At 47.3% G+C, this 12317-nt stretch overlaps 1 protein-coding gene across 1 annotated transcript in view; it reads left to right on the top strand.

Annotated features, from left to right (window-relative positions):
• Positions 1–5334: 5334 nt before the first annotated feature.
• Positions 5335–12317, top strand: part of LOC147100515 (somatostatin-2-like) — a 64402-nt gene continuing 57419 nt past the window's right edge. Inside the window, exons 1-2 of the transcript XR_015073518.1 lie at positions 5335–5431; positions 6572–6679. The gene's annotated coding sequence lies outside the window, so the exon portion shown is untranslated. The remainder of the gene's footprint in view (positions 5432–6571; positions 6680–12317) is intronic.

Raw genomic sequence — 12317 nt, 5'->3', positions numbered from 1 at the left:
ACGACAAACTGGTTTTTTTTCTAATTTAAAATAACTTTTTGTTCGATTCTGCTTATACAACTTAGATTTTAAGTGCCGTAACCTACAGGGCTACAGACCAAGAGCTGGGAAGTGGGATTAGGCTGGATAGCTCTTTCGGCCAGCACAGACACACTGGGCCAAATGGCCTCCTCCTGTGCTGTAATTTTCAGATTCTATGATTTGCTATTCCCTAAGGTACCTCTTTTATAACTTTGTTCACATTACTGGTTCCTTAGGTGGCTTGCAAACTTTCCACAAGGGAGTGGTTTCTGTCAATATTAACACTCTCCCAGGGACTCCCTACATACAGTGGCTGAATTCTGAGCAACTCCTGTCCTAAATTACAAAAGATAATGTGTATGCAGAGGTATATAATACTAACATGCAGAAATTATTTTTAAAAAATTAGAAACAGCAATGGAAATAATCTTCTAGTACATTAACAAATGCAGAAATCCAGTCACCTTGCAGACACCCTAGAATCTGGGTGCATTGTGAATACCTATGGCTTGGTCGACTTTGAACAAAGTTGTGGTTAGAAATTGTAAGTGTTGGTTCCTTTGATTTTAATGAAGACTAGGTTAGTACTATTGTGCCTTGCTGCTTTGCAGCGGTGCCTTGTTCTGAACATTTTGATAATTCAATCTAATTTATTGCAATCATGCACAAATAACCAGATTAACATCTCTGATTAAAGTTACTCCAAGTCAAGATTTTGAGACCTAATGAAAGACTTGCATTTCCCTGCTATAAATTCTATAATTCTGATATAGTGCATTTCATGACCCTGGGGCGTCCCAAAGCGCTTTACAGCCAATACTTTTGAAGTGTAGTCACTGTTGTAAAGTAATACGAGCAGCATTGTTTAGTTTGGACACATGAACATGATTGCAATGATTAGTGAACCATTGCAGTTGACAAATCTGCCCTTTATGGCAAGGATGACTGTTGGGATTTGTACAGTCCTGAGATGGACAGTAATTTTGACTTGCACTCTGATCATATAATGTGCTGGCAAGCTGCCGTATAAAAGTTTGTGCTTTCTATTATTTTCTAGTACTTGCTAAACTTGTTGAATGTAGGCCAACAAAGACGGCCTACTTTTAATGTTCTTTATTATAATGGATTTTAAGTTCAGTTTGATGAGAGCTGATCCAACCAGACCCCCCAACCATTGAAATATTTGCTTTTTGCTATGGTGCTTCAGGTATTTGGATTCAGAGTTCCTAAAGGAGAGCCTTGCTATTTTACACAATCTGAATCTCTTAATTGCACTGGCCATATTGAAGAGTTTTGCTAATTGCATGCTTGCCAAATTTTTGTTATTTCAACCTGTAATAACAAAGCTATAGATCGAAGCAGTGAACACAAAAGAGGCACTAGGGTAGATTTTCCTCTTGAGTACTGTCTGATTTCTTTTCCCCAGCCAATATTCCATTGGGTGGGAACTTCTTGGTCCCTGCCCACTTTTACATCCATCAGATTTTCTTGCATTACCATAAATTTTATAAAGTGGCAGAATGCCCCAAAGCACAAGGAATCATTGATTTCACTCATCTCCTTCATCATACCATTAAGTGCATCAACAGGAAAGGATTCCATTTGCTCGTGTCCAGTGTGTTGGTGACCACCAGCACTGATCTGTGCAAGTAAATGTTCACTTTCCTATCAGTTGCCATGATGCCTTCATTTTAAGGCAGTCTATTCTGACTGCGCGCTCAACTAGAAAGGCAAGTGTCTGGGTGATTCCTGGGAGATCAAGGATGACACCTGTGCTCTTTCAGTACTGGAATTCTGAAGGGTGGTTCAGGTGCCTGGATGGATCTGGAAGTGCTCTATAATATCAACTAGCTAAGGTCTCTAGGATGGTGGTGGTGTCTTGCGAAGAAGCATCCTCAAGGAAGTCCAGAGGAGGAGACTCCAGAGCAGCAGGAAGATAGAAGATGCAGAGCATAGCCTATTGGCTGCGAGAAATATTAAAATCCAATATGGGAGCCTAATGTGTGAACAGTCTCGTCCACATCTTCCCTTCCCATCACAAAATTGACTATCTGCAGGTACTTGTATGGTTCCCATTCATGCTACTTTGTCAGCCATTTCCAAACTTACTGCAATCATAACTTGAATCCCAAACCATTCTACCATTTGCCTGCTATTTCTTCTCACTAGACTTCCTCTTGGTGCAACTGTATGACGTGATCTCTTAACTAGCTTGCTTCCTTCTAGGTAACACACCTGAATGGCAGGGGTACTGTAAGATGGCTGGCTGCAGTGTTCCTTTGGAGTGTGAGGTACCCTATGTTACATGTGACGGTGGGTCCTGCAATGGACCTGCTGCAGCAAGGGTAGCCTGGCCCTGCCTCCTTTGTCACATGTGCAGGTATCTGAGGGGCTGGTGGGAGGCCTTGCACGTGCTGCAATACTGAGATAACAGCAACATGTTAGTGCACCTCATGTTAGTGCATCATTAGTACAGAGCACTGGCTCTATGACAATGACTGGCACTATTTGGATTTCCTGCTAATTGGATGAGTGGAGCCCTGAGATGGTTGTTTGTCTAAGTGGTTGCCCAAATCTGTCAAAGCCAGAAGAGATGGCCATCTCCACCGCGCTGTCCAAGGCCACTCTATGGCAGAAGCTAAGATTCTCCTTGGGGCCTCTATGGAGGCTAAACGTTTTAGCTAGGTAATTCTGTCAAGACAGAAGGGGGGGGAAATTTGGTTGCTTTGTGCCTCCCGTTAGCGCCCTAAGAGGGCACTAATGGAGCACAAAGCAACTAGCGCCCGGGTGCGGCAATGTTTGCGCCACCCGCGGAATTGACCATTTTGTGGCGGCGCTAAACACTACCGCCACGATCTCCTGCGCCCGCAGATCGTGACGTCAGTCAAGTGTGCAGTGCCCCGGAACGGATATTGAGTGGCGCTCCTGCCTTACTGCCTGCCGCTAGCAGCGACAAGTCGAGGGGAATGTTTTGCAGTCTGGAAGGGACTGGGGGAAGCGCTATTTAAAGGTGACCACTTCCTGACACTTTTTTGTCAGCAACATTTTTGCACCACGCATTGAGACACTTCTGGAGAGATTCATTGCTGAGGTTTGGGTGCTGAGCTACACTTTGCAGGTTCATTTTGATTTGACCTTCCTTGCATCGATTTAGAAGAGACTATGGGGACTGCACTCTGAGCTCTTTCCTTGGGCCTCTCCATTGTTCTTTCCAGCAGAATTGATGTACAGGTTTCTCCAGGCCAAGATTCAAGGTTGCAATGAGCAGGGTGTGGATGGAGAGCAATATTGATCCTCCCCTTTAAGAACTGGCCGGCACCAGTGTGTCTGTGTTCCATTGCTGACTGACATCACGTGAGCTTTGCCAGCGCTCTGAGGTAGTGCCTCGCTCCTCGGCTTTGGCGCCTTGAGAGGTATGTAGCGCCTGATTTAGTGCTCCAATCACCTCCAGGGCGATAGAAGCCAAGTTTGCAGTCTGAGGTGATAAACTTTGCGCCTGGCTGATAATTGCGCCCCAAACGGTGCGATACCGAATTTCTCCCCCAAGGAGTTTACAAGCAGACTGCAGTTAAATCCAGCCGAACTTAATTCAAATGTTAACTGGCAGTTATCTTGAAAGAACTGTGGACTTGGAAAAAGGAGCCAAGCCACATTCAAACGAGAGCATTCTGTATGAATTATTCCATTATGTGCATGACTGGCAGTTCCTTTAATTTGACCTGATACTTATTTAAATCCAACAAGGCCTGGCCAATGTTTGAAGGGCATTTAAATAGACTGAATTGTTGAAATCAGAGTTGAGTTGGTTAGAACGCAAGTGAAACAGGTTACTTCATTTATTTTCCAGAGTTGAAAAGAGTGCTATGCATATAGTAGTATACCATAGAACAATATTGGCCTAGTAATTCCGGTCCCAACGCGAGAGTACGGACGGGGTACTCGCGCGTGGGCCCGTTGGAAGTGCCGGATTTCAGCATGCACAGCGCATGTGTGGGAAACCGGCATTTCCTCCAAGGGGTTCAGAGGTCCAACGCGTGCACGCAGGACTCTGCGCGCACGCGTTGAACTTCCTTCTTTTTGACAGGTTTGCCCGTGTGTAAGGGCCTCAACTTTTTAGAAATGTAAAAAGGAGACGTAAGGACTGGATTCTTTAAGGTAAGTGGTCTATTATTTAAAATTATAACATTTTTTCCACAGCTTTAATGTTTTTAAGGACTTTTCAGTAAGGTAAGTGTATTTTTAAACCCGATTTCTTAAAACTATTTTTTTCAAAAATTTAATTAATTGTTTAAAATAGTTTTTTAGTTATTTATAGTTCATTTAATTAGTGGGATGTTTTTTAAAATTTTATTGAAAGTTTAAGTAGTGTTTTGGGTGCCCGTAGTTTTCATGAGTTTGACAGTTCTTACTATCAAACTCATGAATGAAGTTTTCCCTCCCCTGATTGGCCGGCACATCGCACGAACTACGCCGCTGGATCAGGCAAGCACAGCGCGCAGACAGCTGAACTGGGCCAGTGACAGGAATTCCAAGCAGGCCCAGGCTTCAGCTGTCGGCGCGCCGGGTAAGTGCACGTCGGGGGCTTGCACGCGCGGCAAGCCCCCGAACCTAATTTCTGGGCCAATATCTTGACATAGAATGCAATCATTTGCTTTTGTGTGGGGAGCTGTATATCAATATTTAGTGTAAATATGCAGTGTTACACGAGGTACTACAACTCATTAACTAAAATCTAAAATAAGATCTGATACTCCACTGCTTTTCCAAGACGGGAAAATATTCTTTGGGAAGTACAGGATAGATCCAGTGAAGTAATTTTAAGAGGTTTTCTGTTCATTATGCTGGGCATGTTTGTAAATATTGGCCAGTGAAGGTACTCAGCACTGTGAAGAAATAGGACCTCTGACTCGAGTAACCTTTAATACATAAGCTGGCAAGTCAAGGATAAGTTGGGTGGAAAATGTAACTGGCTTCTGCTGCAAACCCATCCATCACGTTACTGCAGATGTGGGTAGTGGACTCGCCACCCCCAACAATTCACCCAGCATCTGGTGACTGTTTCCAAGGCCTGTATGTATGTTTGCTCTGAAGTGATGCTTCTTTTAAAAGCGGAACACATGGGGCTAGAAATTTGGGTACTTACCATCACCCAGTAAGGCCCGTTTCGTGGGGGGAAAAAAAAAATGCCGGCCGCCTCACTTCTGGCGTGGGACTCAGCGGCCACCATTTTGGTGAGGGCCATAGTACTGCCATTAAGTGCTGGCCCTGGACATGCAAGTCTGTAGACTGTGATGTTGGTCGTCATGCAGTACCGCCTTAACGTTACGCTCTGCGAACTTTGACCTTTGCGTGGAGTTTAGCGCTGGGTCCTAAGCTCGCTCTGAAAAGCAAGCCTGCAGCAGACCTATAGGTAAGTTTGCATTTAAGCTTTTGGACTGTTTTTTAATATTTTATTGGAGTAATGAATTGGTGCAATAGAGGTTAAAACATTTTGTGTGTGCTGGCTGCTTGTAAGGCCTTGGATAGTAAAGGAAGGCCTCCTGAGAAGAGACAAAATGCTGCAAATACTCAGGGCCGGCAGCATCGATGGAGAGAGAAACAGAGTTCACGCCTCCGGTCAAGATGCTGCCTGACCTGAGTATTTCCAGTATTTTCTGCTTTTATTCTAGAATTCCATCATCCGCACACACAAGATGAGGAAGCCGAAGGAATGATGCAACCCGGACAGCCCCTTCCTGGCTGGGTTATCGGGAATGGAATCATCCGCCTGCGGTACCAGTGGCCACAACTCCAATTCCCCTTTCAACATTTGTCCCACACCTTACCTTCCCTCTGTTACTGACCATCACAGCATCCTCTTGGACACAATGCTGAAATAATAGCCACCACAAAGCAAACTTTCTAATCCAACTTTGTACATCTATCCATCCAATATGACATTAAGAAATCAAATAATCACCTTTATCCGTTCCCTTAGTGACTATCTTGTGTGTGCCTTTGCCTATCCTACTAATGCCACGCAGTGCTACCCTAGTGGCTGCAGCATGGCTGGTGGAAGGCTGCTGACTTGCAGTGGGGGATACTGCAAATGGCCTCGCAGGTTGACCTTGAGCTGGTGGCTGGAAGTGTAAAATCGAGTGACTGTTTCTTCACTTTTTGCTCCCTCTTGGTCAACCACTAGCTGAGCAAGCTGCATTTCTTGGGTGTGAAATGAGAAAGGCACAAGAGTGGAGTTGTGGTGAGGGAAGGGTTGGAAAACGAGAGGTGCACACAAGGAGGAGGATAAAGTACGAGGGTACCATTGGGCCTCCTGCTGAGACTACCGGCCGAAAACCGGCCCCTCTCCATAAGTTTAGCGCTGCGCTAATGTTAAACAGCAGGCAGCATCAAAATAACGGGGCTGCCTGCACGATTAATTCCGGCAGCCATTAACTGCAGCTCGCGGTGGCACCGGCAGCTTTTTGATGCACTTGAATTTTTAGCCCATGGTCTTTTTGAAAAGCTGGGCTCAAAGGTTATTCAACAATGTCTGCTTATCTTCCGCACGCAGCTCCTCCTGTCCACGTGTGCTCTGTACATCACCCTGTGCGATTCCCCTCTGGATCATTCTCTACTACCTCTCGTGGATGTCCCTGGGCTGATACTTGGCAGGGAGAGGGTGAGTGATGCCATGTGTATTGCAGTGCTGCCGGTCTGCAAGCAGAATGTCCTGGAATTTAGTTGAACATTTTTTGGGGGAAAATTGGCTCATGCCCCCTTTGGGGGGCGATAACTTCGCCTGGTAGCGCCCCGAAAAAGTTAGTGCCTGAAAATCAATGGTAGCGCCGCTACTGGAAACGCTCCCCCTCCCTCTTGGGGCGCTCCCATTGAATATTGTGGCGCTATATGCAGCAGCACCGCACATGTCTGCATGTAGTGCCGTGGTATTACAGGCCTCTCGCCCCTGATTAAAGGGGAGGGGCCTGGTGCAGCATGCACTAGGACCCTGCTGGACCACCAGGGAGCGGGGTGCTGGCAAGAGCCCAGCACTCGGAGTGCCGGGCTGACTGATCGCGGCCGGTACCCTGCAGGAGGAGGCAAGAGGGGGCAGGTGCTGGCAGGCGGTCCAAAAATAATGGCCGCCCAGCACCTGCCTTTTAATTATTGCCGCCCCAGCCACAAAAAGGTCAGTGACTCTGTCGGACATGGCGTCCGGCGGTAGGTCAGGGGGCGCGAGCCAAATTTGCGGTCGGGGCACTGCACATGGCGATGATTTCATCGCCGGAGGCGCAGCGCCGCAGGGTGCTACCGCCGCCGCTAACCTCCCGCTGAATTTCGCAGGAGGCGTTGGCGGCGCCGCGCCCAGGTGCTAGTTGCTTTGCGCCTAGTTAGTCCCCCTCGTGGGAGGCGCAAAGCATCTGAATTTTTCCCCATTGAATTTAACCTAAACTGTAGTTAACAAAGTGCCTGTCAGTCAGCTGTAAGTGTTTGTCTTGAATAGGCGCGACTCACAGGGAGCAGGGAACTGAGCCAACACTTGTAAATTGGGTGTGGCTCTAAGTGTATATAAAAGTAAATGCTATCTGCTGACGCAGCGTGATCTGAAATGCAGTGCTTCTAAAGTGTGCTAAAGTTTGCAATTTGGGGAGAAGTGGAATTTGGAGCAGAGGGGCAAGGAGGAGAGAGTGAGAGGAGTGGCTAGAGATAAAGGTAGGCCCCAGAGCCTGGAGCGTGAACGTCGGGGAGTGAGGTAAGTGATGTCAGCACAAGGGAAGGAGCTGGAAAGAAAAAAAAATTGGGTGAGTAACTAGTGATTTCTTTGTTCAAGTCTTGTTTATTTCTAAGTTAGTTAATAGTCTATTCAATAGCGGCATGGCAGGGCACCTCAGTCCTGTGGAATGCACATCTTGTGCCGTGTGGGAACTCCAAGATGCTTCTCGTGTCCTGGACAAACACATATGCAGGAAGTGTCGTCAGCTGGAGGAGCTCGAGCTCCAGGTTTTGGAGCTTGAGCAGCAGCTGGCATCACTGCGACGCATCCGTGAGGCTGAGACCTTTGTGGATAGCACGTTTCAGGTGGTGGTCACCAGCAGCGTAAGAGTGTGCAGGTAGCGAGGGAATGCGTGACCACCAGTCAGACACAGGACCAGGCAGGTGGTGCAGGAAGCCCGTGTGCATATCTCTCTCTCTCTCTCTCTCTCTCTCTCTCTCTCTCTCTCTCTCTCTCTCTCTCTCGTACTGAGTACGGGTGAGGGCGATGATTTGTCTGGCGAGTACAGCCAGAGCCAAGTCCATGGGTGGCTCAGCTGTACATGGGAGGAGGAGGCAGATCGGGAAAGCAATAGTGATAGGAAATGCAATAGTTAGGAGACCAGACAGGCGTTTCTGTGGCCGCAGATGTGATTCCAGGATGGGGTGTTGCCTCCCTGGTACCAGGGTCAAGGATGTCACTGAGCACTGCAGGTCATTGAGTGGGGAGGGTGAACAGCCAGAGGTCATGGTCCATATCAACGACATAGGTAGAAAGAGGGATGAGGTCCTGCAGGCAGATTTTAGGGAGCTAGGAAAGAGATTAAAAACCAGGATCTCAAAGATAGAAATCTCTCTTGCTCCCAGTGCCACGAGCTAGTAAGTATAGAAATAAGAGGATAGAGCAGATGGTGCAGGAGGGAGGGCTTTAGCTTCCTGGGACATTGGGACCGGTTCTGGGGGAGGTGGGATCTATAGAGCTGGGACTGATGTCCTCATGGTGGGGCGGGGGTGTTTGCTCATGCTGTTGGGGAGGGTTTAACCTAATTTGGCAGGGGCTGGGCACTAGGATGTAGCATTAGAAAGGAGAAGCAAGGTGCACAAAGGATTGGGACAGAGCACTAGAGTAAGAAATAGTACGGTATTAGGTGGGGTCAGACTAAGAGAATACAAGAAGGTCGAAGATACAGTGCATGTGTGTAATTGCACGAATCATGGTAATAAGGTTGGTGAGCTGCAGGTGCAAATAGCCACATGGGAATATGATGTCATGGCGATAATGGAGATCTGCCTCAAAAAAGGGCAGGATTGGGTATAAGGGGTTCAGGAAAGAAAGGAGGTGGGGTGGCAGTATTGATTAAGGAGCATATTGGTGCTGGAGAGAAAATGTCGCCGGGGGGGTGGGGTGTTGTCAAGGACAGAATCTATTTGGTTAGAGTTAAGAAACAAGAGGTGCCATTACACTACTAGATGTATTCTCTCGGCCACCAACTAGTGGGAAGGATATAGAGGAACAAATTATCAGGGAAATTGGAGAGGTGCAAGAACTAGAGTAGTGATAATGGACTTCAACTATCCTAATATAGGCTGGGATAGTAATCGTGTAAAGGGCAGAGAGGGGGAAGAATGTCTTGTGTATTCAGGAGAAGTTTCTTGATCAGTACGTTTCTGGCCCAATGAGGAAGGAGGCATTGCTGGATCTGGTTCTGGGGAATGAGGTGGGTCAAGTGGAGCAAGTGTCAGTAGGAGAACATTTAGGGAACAGTGATCATAGTATCATAAGGTTTAGATTAGCTATGGAAATGGACAGCGAACAATCTAGAGTAAAAATGCTTAATTGGAGAAGGGCCAATTTCAGTGGGTTGAGAAGGGATCTGGCCCGAGTAAATTGGAATCTAAGATTGGCAGGCAGAACTGTAATCGAACAATGGGCTGCCTTTTAAAGAGGTGGTTCGGGTACAGTCGAGGCACATTTCTATGACGGGGGAAAGGTAGGGCAGCCAAAGCCAGAGCTCCCTGGATAATGAATGAGATAGAGAGTAAGATGAAGCAGAAAAAGGGGGTGTATGACAGATGTCCGGTTGAGAATACAAGTGAGAACCAGGCTGAATATAGAAAGTTCAGAGGGGAAGTGAAAAAGAAAATGAGAGGCAAAGAGAGAATAGGAGAATAGATTGGCAGCTCATTGAGCACTCTCTCCCTTAACTTGGGTGGAATTACCACTCGGGATCCACACATCAAGGTCCCCTGGCATACTGACAGCTGTTCTCTTCTGGATGAGAATGCTGGCAACAGTGAGTCGCCATGTGCTGGCCACCCCTTCACCGTCAAATCATATACCCGAGACAGTGTCGGGTCATTTCGGGTCTCCTTCTCTATACCAGCGTTAGTTACTGGCAAGCATTCAATTATAGTCGAATGAAATATTTCGGCAGGATCCACTGCTGGTGCTTCCTCCGCAGTAGGCAGTGGCAGGCGTGATAGCCCATCAGCGTTTCCATTCTGTTTCGTACCCTTATACTCGATTTCATATTGGTGCGCCCCTAGAAAAAGGGACCATCTTTGTAGCCGTTGCGCAGTCATCACCGGAACGCCCTTCTTTGGATTAAAGATGGAGACAAGTGGTTGGTGGTCAGTCAGCAAGGTGAACTTCTGCCCGTGCAGATAGTGGTTGAACTTTTTCACTCCCCACGCTAGGCTGAGGGCCTCCCTGTCAATCTGGGCATAGTTGCGCTCGGCTGAGGTTAGTGACCGAGACGCAAAGGCTACTGGCCTCTCCGAGCCGTCCGGGAATTTGTGCGACAGTACCGCTCCAATGCCATAGGGTGATGTATCACACACCAACCGAATTGGTAGTGCTGGGTTGAAATGAGCCAACACCTCTTTTGATGTGATCAATGCTTTGCTCTTCTGGAAAGCTTGTTTACATTCGTCACTCCACTTCCATGGTACCCCTGTTTGCAGTAGGGTGTTCAGTGGGTGTAGTACGGTAGACAAATTCGGCAAGAGCTTATGGTAGTCGTTCACCAGCCCGAGGAACGACCTCAGTTGTGACACATTTTCCGGTGCTGGAGCCTTGACTACTGCCTCAATCTTTTCAGGGGACTTATGTAACCCCTCTTCATCAATAACGTGGCCACAATACGAGATCTGCTTCTGGAAAAACTCGCATTTGTGGCGATTAGCTCGGAGCCCATATTCCTTCAATCTAGTGAGCACCTGCTCCAGGTTGGCGAGGTGATCACTGTCATTTTCGCCCGTGACCAGGATGTCGTCCAAATAACACTGGGTCCCTGGAATCCCTTGCAGGACTTGATCCATTGCCCTTTGCCAAATAGCCGGAGCTGATGCTACCCCGAACACCAGCCGGTTGTATTGGTAGAGACCTTTGAGTGTTGATCGTGGGGTACTGTTTCGAGGCTTCTTCTACCTCCATTTGCAGGTACACCTGGGCGAGATCAATCTTAGTGAAGCGTTCCCCTCCAGATAGCGAGGCGAAAATATCTTCAATCCGCAGAAGCGGATATTGTACAGTGTGAAGGATTGGGTTCACTGTCACCTTAAATTCCCCACAGATGCGAACCTTCTTTGGTTCCCCAGGCGTATTACTCAATGACCTCTTCATTACAGGAACGATGGGTGTAGCCCACTCGCTCCAGTCCACTTTGGACAGTACTCCTGAACGTTCCAAACCTTCCAGCTCTGCTTCGACGGCTGGGCGGATCGCATAAGGTACGGGTCTGGCCTTAAACTTTGGGCTTGCATTTTCCTCTATTTTGATCGTCGCTGTTATGCCTTTTAGTGTTCCGAGTCCCTGCTGGAACACTTCTTGTGCATCAGCATTTTTGACAGTCGTCCAGGTGTGACGTCGTCATCCTTTTTGGCATCTACAGTCATTGATTGTATGGAATGCCAATCTAGCTGTATCTTCCGGATCCATTCACGTCCTAGTAGTGGTGGTCCTCCATCTGGCAATACATATAGGTCCATTTTTGGTGTTTCCTTGCTGTTGTATATAACATTCACCCTTATTTTTCCTTTGGGGTAGACTTTTTGCCCCGTGTACGTCTTCAAGACAATCTTTGTATCTCTCAAGGGTATATGTGAGAATAACCGCTTGTAGTCCCTTCGGTTTATGACTGTTAGGGCTGATCCTGTGTCCAATTCCATTTTCACTTGGACTCCTGCTATCTTGAGCGTGACCCAGATAGTTTGGTGATCCTCCGTTTTGATCACATTATGTAGTTTCAGACAACCCAGCTCCTTGCTTCCGGAGTCTGTATCACACTTCTGTTCGTCTGAACTACTCTCCGTCACCTTATGTACCTTCTTGTACTTCTCCTGTGGAGAGTTCTTGCTGCTGGTTTTCTTTCCTGACCTGCAGACTTTTGCTATGTGTCCTACTTTTCCACACTGTCTGCACACTTTGTCCTTGAACCAGCAATCATTATGGTCATGTGTTGTTCTGCCGCAGCGATAGCACTTCACTGTTCCGTATGACATTTCATTTGTGCCATATTCTTGCGGTCTCCGTTGTATCTCTGCAGCACCCCATGCTGCTGCTTCGT

Source organism: Somniosus microcephalus, chromosome 25 (genome assembly GCF_052327205.1).
Source record: "Somniosus microcephalus isolate GS21.2 chromosome 25, FLI_Smic_1.0, whole genome shotgun sequence".
NCBI classification, from domain to species: Eukaryota; Metazoa; Chordata; class Chondrichthyes; order Squaliformes; family Somniosidae; genus Somniosus; species Somniosus microcephalus.
This window is presented reverse-complemented; position numbering and strand designations above follow the sequence as displayed.